The sequence below is a fragment of the Alosa pseudoharengus genome, unplaced genomic scaffold, assembly GCF_046254945.1.
Source record: "Alosa pseudoharengus isolate Yale_2024_CS ecotype anadromous, Long Island Sound unplaced genomic scaffold, YU_APseudo_1.1 YU_APseudo_1.1_scf_15, whole genome shotgun sequence".
NCBI classification, from domain to species: domain Eukaryota; kingdom Metazoa; phylum Chordata; class Actinopteri; order Clupeiformes; family Clupeidae; genus Alosa; species Alosa pseudoharengus.
Window position 1 is genome coordinate 18,052,228 of NW_027468620.1, and position 7,500 is coordinate 18,059,727.

General features: G+C 43.4%; 1 protein-coding gene across 2 annotated transcripts in view; it reads left to right on the top strand.

Moving 5' to 3' along the window:
• The window catches only part of prkceb (protein kinase C, epsilon b), a 113,265-nt gene that overhangs the window by 94,822 nt on the left and 10,943 nt on the right, over positions 1-7,500 (top strand). The window lies entirely within an intron of this gene.

Genomic DNA, 7,500 nt, shown 5'->3' on the forward strand with positions numbered 1-7,500 from the left:
GAGGTGAAGAACTGGCAGCAAAGGACAGCAAAAGGATTCTTTGTAACAGAAAAGGCACCATTGTTTTTTTTTCTTTGATAAGAACATCTTACACTTCATGAAGGTATTTTTCCCAATGTATGGAGTATGGATGCCAGGGTTTAGTGACGCCTTGTGACGGGCTCATGAGGAACCCTTTTTTCCTGTCCAAAGAAAAGACCCTTTTTTCCTGCCCTGTGTGCCACTATTCTTTCCAGTTGGAGTCCTGGTCACATGACCTGACGACCTGGGTCATGACACTTCTGGTAACAGCACCATTGCCCAGCACAAGGGGCACAGGAACGCTGTTTACCACTCTTTGTTTACCGGTTGTTTACTGAAGGATGGGATGATTTATGTGTTCCAGGCCGAGTTGTTTATGCTCTTGTCCATGTGTCATTAGCCACATGCACACTGCGTGTGGCGTCGTTGTGGCGGCCCTGTGCCTCTGACCGCATTCTCTCCCTCGCCTTTCTCTCCTCCTCCTCTCCCTCCACCTTGTTTCACCTTTCACATTTCCCCTCCTTTCTTCCTCCTCCTCCTCTCCTTCTCTCTCTGTCCTCCATTTACGTCTGTTTACATATGTGTTGCCGTTGACTGCTCTTCGTTTATATACTGTAGGTCTGTGCACATCTGTACCAGAATAAGCTGCCATCTTGGATTTCATTATCTGACCTCCATGACTCCCTCCTGTTGTCTCTCTTGCTCCCTCTCTTCCTCCCTATCTGATGGCGTCACATGTCTCTCTCCTCTCCACGCCCTTGTGTCCACTCTCCCCCTCAGTGTAATCTGTCCGACGTGTGTTTGAACCGTTTTTCCCCAGCATACTTTTCTTCTTTGTCACTCTCACCAGCGTTTCCATGCATGGGTCATTGTCACCACCCTCCATCTGTGCCTCCACCCCCCCACTCTGCAAGCGCTGGCCACTCGACTGATACCTCTGATTCAGCCAGCAGGGCTTCAGCACGGGGGGCAGATAGCATCGCTTGTTTAGTCTTGTCCTTGATTTACTCTCTTCTCTTTGTGCACCAGTCATTTACTCTCTTCTCTCTTTTTTGTGTGTCTGACTCACCTGGTCTGCCCATCTTGGCCCTCTGGTCATCAAACGCCTCCGACGGCCACCCGAACAGGAAGAGCGCCACCCGGGGCCTTGTTTGTGCTTGTGAAGAGGCCGCCGTAAATACTGTTTAGGTCTTGGCCAGAGCCCTCCTCCATTCATGTACTGTACTTGATCAATAGCGGGTGTTTGGTCTTTTGACCTGGTGTTTACCGGGGGGGGGTCATTGTCATTCTGTACCCTGAACGGCCAGCGGATGTTCAGCAGGATATGATCCAGCCAGTGTGAATGGTGTATTGTGCATTATATGAAGAGAATAATAGTTCATTGGACTTTTTTGAGAAATGATTGGAGAGGTGGAGTCCAAGTGTGTGTGTGTGTGTGTGTGTGTGTGTGTGTGTGTGTGTGTGTGTGTGTGTGTGTGTGTGTGTGTGTGTGTGTGTCTACAGGCAGGGGGTCAGGCGCCGTCTCTCTGCCTGTGGGAAAGCAGGGTGTGTGGCATGCTGTCCCTGAAGCAGTGCATTCTGGGAAATCTTTTAGCCCATCTAATCTGCTCATGGGTACATGGAGAATGAAAGAAAGAAGCAAGAAGCAGAGAGGACAGTACTGATTGTGATTGTGTGTGCGTGTGTGTGTGTGTGTGTGTGTCAGTGTATCTGTGTGTGTCTGTGTGTCTGACTCATTTTTCTTTTTGAATTGAAGGTTCTGTGTGGGTGTGAGGGGTGTGGGTGTGCCTTTGTGGGTCACTGAGTATGTATGTTTCTGTGTGTGTGTTCTGTGTGTGTGTGCTTCACTGATGTACTTTCAGTGGGTGGTTCATCATGGCTACGGTCACTGTCTGACTACAACTAGTCTGCCTGGTGTGGGAAAAATTAAAATGGGTCATTCATATGAAGCTGTACTTTTACTGTGCGTGTGTGTGTGTGTGTGTGTGTGTGTGTGTGTGTGTGTGTGTGTGTGTGTGTGTGTGTGTGTGTGTGTGTGTGTGTCTATATGGGCATCTAACCACAAATAGGAAAAGTAGCACAACATACATAATACAATATACAAATGTATAATTGAATCATAGATTTATTCACTTCATGAGCCAATCATTGTCTTTATTGCTAGTCGAGGATACATATTTAAAAATACTTTATTATATATTTATGATCAAACATGCATACTGTATTTACCTAGCATTGACAATAAGATAAGATAACACTTTGCACTTTGTCGTTCAACTTTGATATGGGACATAAAACATATATGTATTTGTGTGTGTGGGTGCGTGTGTGTGTGTGTGTGTGTGTGTGTGTGTGTGTGTGTGTGTGTGTGTGTGTGTGTGTGTGTGTGTGTGTGTGTGTGTGTGTGTGTGTGTGTGTGTGTGTGTGCGTGCGTGCGTGTGTGTGTGTGTGTGTGTATTGATGTGCGTTTCTATATGTGAGTGTGTATCATATATTTGCCCCAAAACAAACTTCTACCTTTCTATGACCTGTCCTGCATACCATAGAAGGAGTAGAAGAAAAAAAAAATGTTCTGGAACAATCTGTGCAATCACGTCTCAGCTTTGCCAACCCTCCACCACCACCCTAGAGAGACACATACTGTAGGAGAATGTTTTGCACTGGAAACAGTAGCTGTTTGATCTGGGCAGTTTCAGTGACAAGCCTCGGCTTGCCATGTTTCAGATAGGCACTGTCCAGTGTAGCAAAACAGAGAAAAAGAGACACTGATAGCTTGATAGTGGGAGCCAAAGGAGGAGAGGAGCGGATAAAGACAGAATCGTCTTTTCATCAGTTTGCTTACTCACTCCATGTAAAAACTCTTTACATTTTGTGTTTCCCCTGTAATAGGTTTACTGGTACTTATCATGTTGGCATGAGAGAAACATGCGCAATTCATGTACAACTGACAATAGCATAAGTAACTGATAAGTAAGTAAACATAAAATATATAAGAGTTATGGATGGGACCCTGCTGGCTCACAGTAAGCTTCATAATATATGCATTGTATCATCAATGCATACACATACAGTACACACACACACACACACACACACACACACACACACACACACACACACACACACACACAAATAAACACACACAAATACACACACGAATACACACACACACACACACACACACACACACACACACACACACACACACACACACACACCTCAAATGTACTCCGTATTGAGTGTCTGCACAATGTTGTCTTTGTGTGGTGTTTAACAGATGAAGGTTTTGCAAAAGCAGCTTTGTGGTTTGCCCAGTAGATCACCTATCACATTCACAGAGCCCATGTTTCCTGTAGTGTAAGTGTGAAGCCATGTCCTCTAAAGATCTTTGTTCTCTCTCACCCGCTAATTATATAATAAATGTATAAAGTCGGATAAACTCTTAAGCAATAGGGCCTCCATGTAGGCTACTGTGTTTTCCTAATTGTTGTCATGGTCATAGTGCAACAAGTGCATTTTGGGATGTGACTTGTAAAGACACAGCTGGCGCAGCTGTGTGTGTGCATGTGTGCAGGCGTGCGCACACGTGCGTGTGTGTGTGTGAATCAAAATAACAGTGTTTTTAATGTGTATGTGTGTGTGTTATTCTAATGGTCAGCTCCAAACTGTACTAGGAAAAGGAGGGTAAGGTCTCAGAGCAGAGTAGCGGAGTACGTAATGGAAAAATCACTCCGCAAGATTAACATGAAACACAGGAAATGCTCTGAATTGGGCTTGATTGCTCTCTTTCTCTCTCTCTCTCCCTCTCTCTCTCTCTCCTCCTCCTCGCTCTCTCTCTCTCTTTCTCTCTCTTGGTTTTGTAACACTAGGGTCTGGTCTCTTGCCAAGAAACATTACCCTATAGTCTTGACAATAACCATCGTCCATCATGTTCAAAGAGCAGCATTCCCAAAAGACTGACATCCCTTTAATCAGGGGCCTGTTTTAATTGGCACACTTAATGTTTTATATATATGTATGTATATATGTATATATTCAAATATATATATTATAGATATAGTGTGTGTGTGTGTGTGTGTGTGTGTGTGTGTGTGTGAGTGCCTGGTGAATTAAACGGCAGGGTGAGATGAACTGAGTGAACTCTGCCTCAGATCTGGGTGAGTTGAGAGCCGTGTCTGTCACGTCATGCTTCAGTTGTGTCTGAGGCTCACAGGATTTGTGCGCTCACGCATCTGTGACGGAACGCTAGAAAGTGAGCTTTTGAAAGTAATAGAGATGTAGAGAGAGACAAAGGGAGAACTATTCTTTGTTCACACGCTCTTCTCAAGTGATAGATTATGAACTCCTTATGATGAGTTATTGTCACTGTCACTGATGGTGTCATGGTAATGATGATGATGATGATGATTATGAGGAAGATGTGAAGTAAGAGGATTGTATTGATTATGATGATGAAAACATTAGCCAAGAATGGCCGTGCTTGCAAAAATGTCTTTTAATGCAATTATCTTAAAAATTAATTATTTTGTTATCTTGAAATAGACAAGCTTATTGTCTCATGTTAATGGGTTAATTCATCAAGTCATCTCAGAAAAACAAAGAGCCGATTTCTTGAGCTAACAAGATAATTCATCATGAGAAACTATTTCAGCAGGATCCCTGAAATTCCCATGCCTTTGAAATTGCAGCCACGCGAGTCTTCCCCTTTAAAGCGCCAACATTGAGACAGCATCACCACCAGTCCAGTTAGCATTGATAAAGACTTGTTATCATGCAAATTCATTCAGGGTTCTGTCCTGTACTTCGCAGCTACACAGTTCATAGCCTGCAGGGCGATTGGTAGGAACAGTAGGTGACTCACCTGTCCTCCTCATGACTTTGCAACATCAAAATAAATTTCAAAGATGAAATGTAGTGTTGATAACTGGCTGCCTATAAAATCATACTTCAAAAACTGCCATCTGAATATGATGTCAGACAGAAATATACAATGCAATTTCTGCCTGCACATTTTAGACCTTGACTGAAGGACAGTCTGATGGGTTGGTCAGTAATGGGCACTTATGCAATTTCCAGTTTAAATCAGTTGCCACCGTTGGCATCTGCGCATGTGATCTCTGACAAACATTATAGTAATCAGAGGCAACAACCTTTTGCTTCATTTTTGGTGATGAAATAATTAAGTCATTATAATGAGAAAACAAACTTTGCTATCTCAAGATCAACAGTTAAATTAACCATTATCTCAAGAAAACAAGCTTTATCTCCAGATAAACAAATAATGAAAAAATAATAAGGACAGCCGTTCTTGGCCTCTGTGATGGACATGGTGGTGGTAAAGATGATGATGCTGCTGATAGTAATGTTGGCATTTATGTTTAATGTGTTTTGTTTGTGTGTTTTTTGGGGGGTTATTTTTTGCGTATTAAACAATAACTCATCTTCGTTTGTTAAAAAAAAAGTGAATAACTCACAGGAGCCTGTTAGATTAATGTGATATTCCCCTTTTAAGCCTCTCTCACAAGGCAGGAAGATTGGGCTATTACTTTATCCCCCTGAGTTTAGAGCTGAGAGAAAAAAAACAAACAAACAAGCACACTAGCAACATGGCGGATGCAAGAAGAAACGTATCCCACTATTTTTGAGTTGCACTTCTCAAGAGAGTTATGTCGGGGCCTGGAAGTCAGTGGACAGGGTTAAGACTACATTCCTATGGCATTGCTCTATTCCTGTGATTCAATAGGTGGAAAAGGTACTTGAAACATCAAGGCCTTGGAATCAATATGTGGGGGAAATATTGTGCTGTGCTCTTCCTTGCTTTGGATAAGGACCAGTAAATGCAAATGGTATGAGAATTAATGATGTTTGTGTTTGTTTGTTTATTTCAATAATATGACAGTCAAACTAAAATTCGCTATTCTACATTTAATATTTGGTAAGGATATGAACTTAACATTTTCATAGCAGAAATAAACTGCTCTGAGCTCACCTCAAACATGATGAGAACATGCTTTTCTGGCATGGAGTTTACTTTTTTGGGGGCAGAATATTTGCACAAGTCTTTCGTCTCAGCTGGACTGGTAGGGATCAAGTCCTGTCTCTAAATTTGGGTTGAAACAAGTCCGGCAGTGCTCCTTTCCATATATGCCCATCCAGCCTTGGCTCTGAAACCCTAGGTCACCATCTTCAGATTGACTGTAGGCAGAGAGTGTCATGGGGAGTTTGTGTGGTGCTGTAGCCAGCATCTCCACTGAAGAGAATAAGATGTGTTTAAATGGAGCTTTGATGTGTTTAAATGTCCTGGATTTGACCTCTAGGGTAGCAGTGCAACAACGGAGATGGAGAGAGATTGAGAGGCTGAGTTGGGGAGAAGGGAAAGTGAGACATATACAGGTTAGAAATAAGTGACAGAAGGAGCTGTATTACATTTGGTAAAACACTTGGTTTGGCTATTTTTGTCATGTAAACCTAAATTAATTTAATTGAACGGCTCAAGAGATTGATAGCAAGAGAGAGAAGTCTCATTCACAGGTTTCACCCACAGAGTAAAGATAAGGAGCTGCGGATTAATTTAAGCTGAATCTAAATCAACAAATCTGACAGAAGAGCCTTCTCATGATGCAGGGGTGCCCGAGGGACGTGACCAGGAACAAGGAGCAGGGGAGAGAGAGAGAAAGAGAGAGAGAGAGAGAGAGATGAGGGAGAGAGAGAGAGAAAGAGAGTGAGAGAGATATGAGGGAGAGAGTGTATGTGAGAGAACGAGAGGGATGAGGGAGATAGGCAGGGAGAGAGGAGGACGATGTTGAGATGGAAAAGTCTAGAACATCCTGAGCACTACTGGAGCATGAGGGCGGAGTGCAGAGCAGTTGACAGTGTCCACCACTGAGATGGAGCAGAGTGTGTGCTGGAGTGTGTGTGTGTGTGTAAATGTTTTGTTGGTAATCACAGCAGAACATTAGGGGAGACTCTTCAATTCTTTTACAATAGACGAATACAGATTTGGATATTTACCAATGAACGTGCTGGGGAAATATTGGCTATTCCTCTTGAACTTCGCTACGTGGACACTGGCGCTATGGAAACACATCCACAAGCAGCAGCCCTCACACCAGGGCCAGAAACGTGTGGATCATGTAGGTGCCTTTTTTGGCTTCTCCTAAAGAGAACAGTTGCATAAGCCCTCCTCCCTCTCTTTCTCTACCCTTTCTTCTCTTATATAGCCTCACACACACACACACACACACAAACTACTTTCCCTTCTCATTCAGGACAAGGTTTGCCCCGGTGAAAAACACCTCAGGCTAAATGACATCTGTGAAGAGATGTTGACATTCTTGCAGCAATCAACCATCAAGCCCCGACCAGACTGGTTTCATGCCTGCTGCTGCACTCTTTCATCGCGGGGCCTTATCTCCTCTCCTGCTCACTAGTTCCTTCTCTCTCCCCCGCTTGCCACTACCCCTCCTCCATATTATCCCT